The following is a 10,494-nucleotide window of genomic DNA, read 5'->3' on the forward strand; positions in this document are numbered from 1 at the left end:
GGGGTAAGATAGATACAGCCTACAGGAAAATTAAAGAGACCTTTGGAGAAAAGGGAGTCACTTGTATGAATATCAAGGGCTCAGATGGAAACCCAGTTCTAAACAAAGAAGGGAAAGCAGAAAGGTGGAAGGAGTATATAGAGGGTCTATACAAGGCGATGTACATGAGGACAATATTATGGAAATGGAAGAGGATGTAGATGAAGATGAAATGGGAGATATGATACTGCGTGAAGAGTTTGACAGGGCACTGAAAGAGTCGAAACAAGGCCCCGGGAGTAGACAACATTCCATCAGAACTAGTGACAGCCTTGGGAGAGCCAGTCCTGACTAAACTCTACCATCTGGTGAGCAAGATGTATGAGAGAGGCGAAATACCCTCAGACTTCAAGAAGAGTATAATAATTCCAATCCCAAAGAAAGCAGGTGTTGAGAGATATGAAAATTACCGAACTATTAGTTTAATAAGTCGCACTAACGCGAATTCTTTACAGACGAATGGAAAAACTAGTAGAAGTCGACCTCGGGGAAGATCAGTTTGGATTCCGTAGAAATATCGGAACACGTGAGGCAATACTGACCTTACGACTTATCTTAGATGCAAACCTACGTTTCTAGCATTTGCAGACTTAGAGAAAGCTTTTGACAACGTTGACTGGAATACTCTCTTTAAGCTCTTGACAACGTTGACTGGAATACTCTCTTTAAGCTTTTGACAACGTTGACTGGAGTACTCTCTTTCAAAATCTGAAGGTGGCAGGTGTAAAACACAGGGAGCGAAAGCCTATTTACAATTTGTACAGAACCCAGATGGCAGCTATAAGAGTCGAGGGACGTAAAAGGGAAGCAGTGGTTGGTAAGGGAGTGAGACAGGGTTGTAGCCTCTCCCCGATGCTATTCAATTTGTATATTCAGCAAGCAGTAAAGGAAACGAAAGAAATGTTCGGAGTAGGTATTAAAAACCATGGAGAAGAAGTAAAAACTTTGAGGTTCGCCGATGACATTGTAATTTTGTCAGAGACAGCAAAGGACTTGGAAGAGCAGTTGAACGGAATGAACAGTGTCTTGAAAGGAGGACATAAGATGAACATCAACAAAAACAAAACGAGGATAATGGAATGTAGTCAAATTAAATCGGGCGATGCTGAGGGAATTAGATTAGGAAACGAGACACTTAAAGTAGTAAAGGAGTTTTGCTATTTGGGGAGCAAAATAACTGATGATGGTCGAAGTAGAGAGGATATAAAATGTAGACTGGCAATGGCAAGGAAAGAGTTTCTGAAGAAGAGAAATTTGTTAACATCGAGTATAGATTTTAGTGTCAGGAAGTCGTTTCTGAAAGTATTTGTATGGAGTGTAGCCATGTATGGAAGTGAAACATGGACGATAAATAGTTTGGACAAGAAGAGAATAGGAGCTTCTGAAATGTGGTGCTACAGAAGAATGCTGAAGATTAGATGGGCAGATCACATAAATAATGAGGAGGTATTGAATAGGATTGGCGAGAAGAGGAGTTTGTGGCACAACTTGACTAGTAGAAGGGATCGGTTGGTAGGACATGTTCTGAGACATCGAGGGATCACCAATTTAGTATTGGAGGGCAGCGTGGAGGGTAATAATCGTAGAGGGAGACCATGACATGAATACACTAAGCAGATTCAGAAGGATGTAGGTTGCGGTAGGTACTGGTAGATGTAAGCTTGCACAGGATAGAGTAGCATGGAGAGCTGCATCAAACCGGTCTCAGGACTGAAGACCACAACAACAACAATTGCAAAAGTGTCTGTGGTACAGGATTTTGTGCACGAACTGACCTCTCGATTATGTTCCGTAGATGTTCGATGACACTGATGTCATGCGACCTGTATGGCCAAGTTATTCACTCTCATTGCCCAGAATGTTCTTCAAACCAATCGCGAACAACTTGATAACAACGTGATATTGCGCGATATCATCTATAAAAAATCCATCGTTGTTTGGGAACATGAAGTCCACAAATGGCTGCAAATGGTCTCCAAGTAGGCGAACATGATCATTCCCAGTTAATGATAGGTTCAGTGGGACCACAGAACCTAGTTCATTCCATGTAAACACAACCCACAACATTATGGAGACACAACCAGCTTGCACAGTGCCTTGATGACGAGTTCATCGCTTTATGGGGTCTGCGCCATATTCCAACTTTTCCATCAGCTCTTATCAACTGAAATCAGGATTCATCTGACCAACCAACTGTTTTCCAGACATCTAGGGCACAACCGATATGGTAACGAGCCAGGGAGAGACGCTGCAGACGATATGGTGTGTCAGCAAAGGCAGTCGCGTCGGTCATCTGCTGCCATAGCCCCCATTAAAGCCAAATTTCGCCGCATTGTCACGACGCGTACGTTCGTCGTACGTCCCACATTGATTTCTGCGGTTATTTCGTGCAGAGTTTCTTATATGTTAGCAGTGACAACTCTACGGAAACGCCGCTGCGCTCGGTTGTTAAGTGAAGGCCGTCGGCCACTAAGTTGTCCGTGGTAAGAGGTAATGCCTGGAATTTGGCACACTCTTCTACGTCTACATTTACATCTATACTCCGCAAACTACCTGACGGTGTGTGGCGGAGGGTACCTTGAGTACCTCTATCGGCTCTCCCTTCTATTCCAGTCTCGTATTGTTCGTGGAAAGAAGGATTGTCGGTATGCCTCTGTGTGGGCTCTAATCTCTCTGATTTTATCCTCATGGTCTCTTCGCGAGATATACGTAGGAGGGAGCAATATACTGCTTGACTTTCCGGTGAAGGTATGTTCTCGAAACTTCAACAAAAGCCCGTACCGAGCTACTGAGCGTCTCTCCTGCAGAGTGTTCCACTGGAGTTTATCTATCATCTCCGTAACGCTTTCGCGATTACTAAATGATCCTGTAACGAAGTGCATTGCTCTCCGTTGGATCTTCTCTATCTCTTCTAACAACCATATCTGGTACGGATCCCACACTGCTGAGCAATATTCAAGCATTGGGCGAACAAGTGTACTGTAACCTACTTCCTTTGTTTTCGGATTGCATTTCCTTAGGATTCTTCCAGTGATTCTCAATGTGGCATCTGCTTTATCGACGATCAACAATTATGATTATTCCATTTTAAATTACTCCTAATGCCTACTCCCAGGTAATTTATGGAATTAACTGCTTCTAGTTGCTGACCTGCTATATTGTAGCTAAATGATAAAGGATCTTTCTTTCTATGTATTCGCAGCACATTACACTTGCCTACATTGAGATTCCATTGCCACTGAGGATCTCGGAATATTGAATTCACTAACGATTTCTGAAATGGAATGTTCCATGTGTTTAGCCCTATCTACCACTCCGCGCTCAAAGTCTGTTAATATTCGTCTTGAGTCCATAATGACGCCGGAACCTTTTCACGTAAATCACCTAAGTACAAATGACAGCTCCCGCAATGCACTGCCCTTTTATACCGTCTACATCTACATCGACACTCTGCAGATCACACTTACGTGCCTGGCAGAGGGTTCATCGAACCACCTTCGCAATAATTCTCTATTGTTCCAACCTCGTACAGCGCGCGGAAAATTCGAACACCTATATCTTTCGGCGCGAGCTCTGATTTCCCTTATTTTACTATGATGATCGTTTCTTCCTATGTAGGTCGGCGTCAACAAATTTTTTCACATTCGGAGGAGTAAGTTGGTGACTGAAATTCCGTGAGAAGGTTCTGCCGCAACGAAAACCGCCTTTGTCTTAATGATGCCAATCCCAAATCCTCTATCATTTGAGTGGCATCTACATCTACATACATACTCCGCAATCCACCATACGGTGCGTGGCGGAGGGTACCTCGTACCACAACTAGCATCTTCTCTCCCCTGTTCCACTCCCAAACAGAACGAGGGAAAAATGACTGCCTATATGTCTCTGTACGGGCCCTAATCTCTCTTACCTTATCTTTGTGGTCTTTCCGCGAAATGTAAGTTGGCGGCAGTAAAATTGTACTGCAGTCAGCCTCAAATGCTGGTTCTCTAAATTTTCCCAGCAGCGATTCACGAAAAGAACGCCTCCTTTCCTGCAGAGACTCCCACCCGAGTTCCTGAAGCATTTCCGTAACACTCACGTAATGATCAACCCTACCAGTAACAAATCTAGCAGCCCGCCTCTGAATTGCTTCTATGTCCTCCCTCAATCCGACCTGATAGGGATCCCAAACGCTCAAGTAGTACTCAAGAATGGTCGTATTAGCGTTTTATAAGCGGTCTCCTTTACAGATGAACCACATCTTCCCAAAATTCTACCAATGAACCGAAGACGACTGTCCGCCTTCCCCACAACTGCCATTACATGCTTGTCCCACTTCATATCGCTCTGCAATGTTACGCCCAAATATTTCATCGACGTGCCTGTGTCAAGCGATACACTGCTAATGGAGTATTCAAACATTACGGGGTTCTTTTTCCTATTCATCTTCATTAATTTACATTTATCTATATTTAGAGTTAGGTGCCATTCTTTACACCAATCACAAATCCTGTCCAAGTCATCTTGTATCCTCCTACAGCCACTCAACGGCGACACCTTCCCGTACACCACAGCATCATCAGCAAACAGCCGCACATTGCTATCCACCCTATCCAAAAGATCATTTACGTAGATAGAAAACAACTCTCTGCCGTCTTCCGCGATAATACAAAACGTGCTGCTCGTCTTCGGACTTCCTCGATGTATTCTTATCTGATAAGGATCCCTCAGGGCGCAGCAGTATTCTAAAAGAGTACGGCAAGCGTAGTGTAGGCAGTCTTTTAGTAGATCTGTTACATTTTCTAAGTGCCCTATCAGTAAAACACAGTCTTGGTGTGTACCTTCCAATTTATGTTGTTCGTAATGGCATACCTTGTGTATGCAATACTACCGGCATCTGTACATGTGCACATCGCTATCCTATAACTTTTGTCACTTCCATTTATATTACCCCCACTTCGTAACCGGAAAGTATACCAGGTGATCAAAAAGTCAGTATAAATTTGAAAACTTAATAAATCACGGAATAATGTAGATAGAGAGGTAAAACTTGACACACATGCTTGGGATGACATGGGGTTTTATTAGAACAAAAAAAAAAAAGAAAGTTCACAAAATGTCCGACAGATGGCGCTGGACAGCAAAACGTCAGTGACTGCGCATGACAATCGTGTATAAAAAGAGCTGTAATGAGAGAGAGAATCAGATGCGCCAGCAGTCGCAGCATGCTGATGTTACCTGAAAAGGCGCTTTTAGTGAAGCTATATTAACAGAATGGGGAATGTGCTAGTTCAGCGTTACGATCCTATCGCCATAGGAAGGGGATTCGAACAGGTAAAGGTCCGTTGACAAATGCAGCTGTGGCGAGAATGATTTCGAAGTTCGAAGCCACGGGTTGTTTAGACGATAGACCCCGTAGTGGCCGACCGAGCAAAAGGCGTAATGCTGCTGACGCAATTCAGGAAGAAATGGAGACTGTAGCGGGTTCGTCTATGCTCGGGCAGTCACACGTCGCACCGGCATTCCATACACTACTGTTTGGTTGGCACTTAGGCGTACCCTCCGATGCTATCCGTACAAAATCCATCGGCACCTGGCGATTTAGTGAAGTGGAGGGCATTTGCGGTGTGGGCGTTTAAAAGATGGCGGAAGATGACGATTTGTTGATTAACGTGTTGTGGGCCGACGAAGCTCATTTCACGCTCCGAGGGTCTGTCAACGCCCACAACTGCAGAATTTGGGCTGCCGAAAATCCTAGAACTGTCGTGGAAACTGCATTGCACGGTATGGGTTGGATTTACCACATCTACCGTTAGCGGGCCTTTTTTCTTCGAGGAAATGCGTGATTCTGGTTATGTAACTGCTACCGTGACGGGTGAGATGTACGCCGATATGTTACAGAATCGCATCATCCCCAGCCTGGCTGATAAACACCTGCTGGAACGTACGATGTTTATGCAGGATGGCGCTCCATCCCATATTGCTAGACACGTGAAAGATTTCTTGAGCGCGTCGTTTGGTGACGAGCGTGTGCTCAGCCGCCGCTTTCGTCATGCTCGGTCTCCCAGGTCCCCAGACCTCAGTCCGTGCGATTATTGGCTTTGGGGTTACCTGAACTCGCAAGTGTATCGTGATCGACCGACATCTCTAGGGATGCTGAAAGACAACATCCGACGCCAATGCCTCACCATAACTCCGGACATGCTTTACAGTGCTGTTCACAACATTATTCCTCGACTACAGCTATTGTTGAGGAATGATGGTGGACATACTGAGCATTTCCTGTAAAGAACATCATCTTTGCTTTGTCTTACTTTGTTATGCTAATTATTACTATTCTGATCAGATGAAGCGCCATCTGTCGGACATTTTTTGAACTTTTGTATTTTTTTGGTTCTAATAAAACCCCATGTCATTCCAAGCATGTGTGTCAATTTGTAACTCTCTATCTACATTGTTGTTGTTGTGGCCTTCAGTCCCAAGACTGGTTTTATGCAGCTCTCCATGCTACTCTATCCTGTGCAAGCTTCTTCATCTACCAGTACCTACTGCAGCCTACATCCTTTTGAATCTGCTTAGTGTATTCATCTCTTGGTCTCCCTCTACGATTTTTACCCTCCACGCTGCCCTCCAGTGCTAAATTGGTGATCCCCTGATGCCTTAGAACATGTCTACATCTACATCTACATCTACATCCATACTCCGCAAGCCACCTGACGGTGTGTGGCGGAGGGTACCTTGAGTACCTCTATCAGTTCTCCCATCTATTCCATTTTCGTATTGTTCGTGGAAAGAAAGATTGTCGGTATGCCTCTGTGTGGGCTCTAATCTCTCCGATTTTATCCTCATGGTCTCTTCGCGAGATATACGTAGGAGGGAGCAATATACTGCTTGACTCTTCGGTGAAGGTATGTTCTCGAAACTTTGACAAAAGCCCGTACCGAGCTACTGAGCGTCTCTCCTGCAGAGTCTTCCACTGGAGTTTATCTATCATCTCCGTAACGCTTTCGCGATTACTAAATGATCCTGTAACGAAGCGTGCTGCTCTCCGTTGGATCTTCTCTATATCTTCTATCAACCCTACCTGGTACGGATCCCACACTGCTGAGCAGTATTCAAGCAGTGGGCGAACAAGCGTATTGTAACCTACTTCCTTTGTTTTCGGATTGCATTTCCTTAGGATTCTTCCAATGAATCTCAGTCTGGCATCTGCTTTACCGACGATCAACATTATATGATCATTCCATTTTAAATCACTCCTAATGCGTACTCCCAGATAATTTATGGTATTAACTGCTTCCAGTTGCTGACCTGCTATTTTGTAGCTAAATGATAAAGGATCTATCTTTCTGTGTATTCGCAGCACATTACACTTGTCTACATTGAGATTCAATTGCCATTCCCTGCACCATGCGTCAATTCGCTGCAGATCCTCCTGCATTTCAGTACAATTTTCCATTGTTACAACCTCTCGATACACCACAGCATCATCCGCAAAAAGCCTCAGTGAACTTCCGATGTCATCCACAAGGTCATTTATGTATATTGTGAATAGCAACGGTCCTATGACACTCCCCTGCGGCACACCTGAAATCACTCTTACTTCGGAAGACTTCTCTCCATTGAGAATGACATGCTGCGTCCTGTTATCTAGGAACTCCTCAATCCAATCACACAATTGGTCTGATAGTCCATATGCTCTTACTTTGTTCATTAAACGGCTGTGGGGAACTGTATCGAACGCCTTGCGGAAGTCAAGAAACACGGCATCTACCTGTGAACCCGTATCTATGGCCCTCTGAGTCTCGTGGACGAATAGCGCTAGCTGGGTTTCACATGACCGTCTTTTTCGAAACCCATGCTGATTCCTACAGAGTAGATTTCTAGTCTCCAGAAAAGTCATTATACTCGAACACAATACGTGTTCCAAAATTCTACAACTGATTGACGTTAGAGATATAGGTCTATAGTTCTGCACATCTGCTCGACGTCCCTTCTTGAAAACGGGGATGACGTGTGCCCTTTTCCAATCCTTTGGAACGCTACGCTCTTCTAGAGACCTACGGTACACCGCTGCAAGAAGGGGGGCAAGTTCTGCCAAGTCAGTACATAGAACTTTACTTTCGAATTCATTGAACGCCTCTCGCATAGCCCTCCTCACACTACATTTCGCTTCACGTAATTTTTGTTTGTCTGCAAGGCTTTGGCTATGTTTATGTTTGCTGTGAAGTTCCGTTTGCTTCCGCAGCAGTTTTCTAACTCGGTTGTTGTACCACGGCGGCTCTTTTCCATCACTTACGATCTTGCTTGGCACATACTCATCTAACGCATTATGTACGACGGTTTTGAACTTTGTCCACTGATCCTCAACACTATCTGTACTTGAGACAAAACTTTTGTGTTGGGCCAACAGGTACTCTGAAATCTGCTTTTTGTCACTTTTTCTAAACAGAAAAATCTTCCTACCCTTTTTAATATTCCTATTTACTGGTGAAATCATCGATGCCGTAACCGCTTTATGATCGCTGATTCCCTGTTCTGCGTTAACTTTTTCAAATAGTTCGGGTCTGTTTGTCACCAGAAGGTCTAATATGTTATCGCCACGAGTCGGTTCTCTGTTTAACTGCTCAAGGTAGTTTTCAGATAAAGCATTTAAAAAAATTTCACTGGATTCTTTGTCCCTGCCACCCGTTATGAACGTCTGAGTCTCCCAGTCTATATCCGGCAAATTAAAATCTCCACCCAGAACTATAACATGGTGGGGAAATCTACTCGAAATATTTTCCAAATTATCCTTCAGGTGCTCCGCCACAACAGCTGCTGAGCCAGGGGGCCTATAGAGACATCCAATTACCATGTCTGAGCCTGCTTTAACCGTGACCTTCACCCAAATCATTTCACATTTCGGATCTCCGTCAATTTCCTTCGATACTATTGCACTTCTTATCGCTATAAACACGCCTCCCCCTTCACTGTCCAGCCTGTCTCTGCGGTATACATTCCAATCTGAGTTTAGGATTTCATTACTATTTACATCTGGTTTCAGCCAACTTTCTGTCCCTAGTACTATATGGGCGTTGTGACCGTTTATTAATGAGAGCAGTTCTGGGACCTTTCTGTAGACGCTCCTGCAGTTTACTATTAGCACATTAATATTGTTATTCCCTGTTGCATTTTGCCTACTCCTACCTTGCTGCGTCTCAGGAGGCGTCTTGTCGGGCCTAGGGAGGGGATTCTCTAACCTAAAAAAACCCCCATGTGCACTCCACACGTACTCCGCTACCCTTCTGGCCGCTTCCGACGTGTAGTGCACGCCTGACCTATTCAGGGGGACCCTACATTTCTCCACCCGATAGCGGAGGTCGAGAAATTTGCACCCCAGATCTCCGCAGAATCGTCTGAGCCTCTGGTTTAAGCCTTCCACTGGGCTCCAAACCAGAGGACCGCGATCGGTTCTGGGAACGATACTACAAATACGAGTAGTTAGCTCTGATTTCACCCCGCGAGCGAGGCTTTCCGCCTTCATCAATTCCGCCAACCGCCTGTACGAACTGAGGATGACCTCTGAACCCAGACGGCAGGAGTCATTGGTGCCGACAAGAGCAACAATTTGCAGTCGGGTGCACCCAGTTCTCTCTATCGCCGCCGGCAGGGCCTCCTCCACATCTCGGATGAGACCCCCCGGCAAGCAGACAGAGTGAACACTGGCCTTCTTCCCCGACCTTCCCGCTATTTCCCTAAGGGGCTCCATCACCCGCCTAACGTTGGAGCTCCCAATAACTAATAAACCCCTCCCCCCGTGTGCCTGCTCGGACCTTGCTGAAGGAGCAGCCACATGTCCACTCACAGGCAGAGCGGGCGATGCCACACGGCCAGCCACCACATTGACCCTCCTCCTCGTGCACCGCGAACGCCGCTGAACCCGCCACTCCCCTTGGGGAGAGGGTGGCCCAACCGCGCCCAGTACACGCGAAGATGTCTCGACAGCAGGGACAGTGGGTGAAGCATGTAACACCTGGGGTGTACCTTGCGACGCACCAGACTCCCCACTGTCGCTACACTCCGAGGCAGCAGCCTAAAGACATGTCCTACCAACCGATCCCTTCTTCTTGTCAAGTTGTGCCACAAACTTCTCCTCTCCCCAATCCTATTCAGTGCCTCCTCATTAGTTATGTGATCTACCCATTTAATCTTCAGCATTCTTCTGTAGCACCACATTTCAGAATCTCCTATTCTCTTCTTGTCCAAACTATTTATCGTCCATGTTTCACTTCCATACATGGCTACACTCCATACAAATACTTTCAGAAACGACTTCCTGACACTTAAATCTATACTCGATGTTAACAAATTTCTCTTCTTCAGAAACGCTTTCCTTGCCATTGCCAGTCTACATTTTATATCCTCTCTACTTCGACCATCATCAGTTATTTTGCTCCCCAAATGGCAAAACTCCTTTACTACTTTAAGTGT

This window comes from Schistocerca serialis, chromosome 10 (assembly GCF_023864345.2).
Source record: "Schistocerca serialis cubense isolate TAMUIC-IGC-003099 chromosome 10, iqSchSeri2.2, whole genome shotgun sequence".
Taxonomy (NCBI): domain Eukaryota; kingdom Metazoa; phylum Arthropoda; class Insecta; order Orthoptera; family Acrididae; genus Schistocerca; species Schistocerca serialis.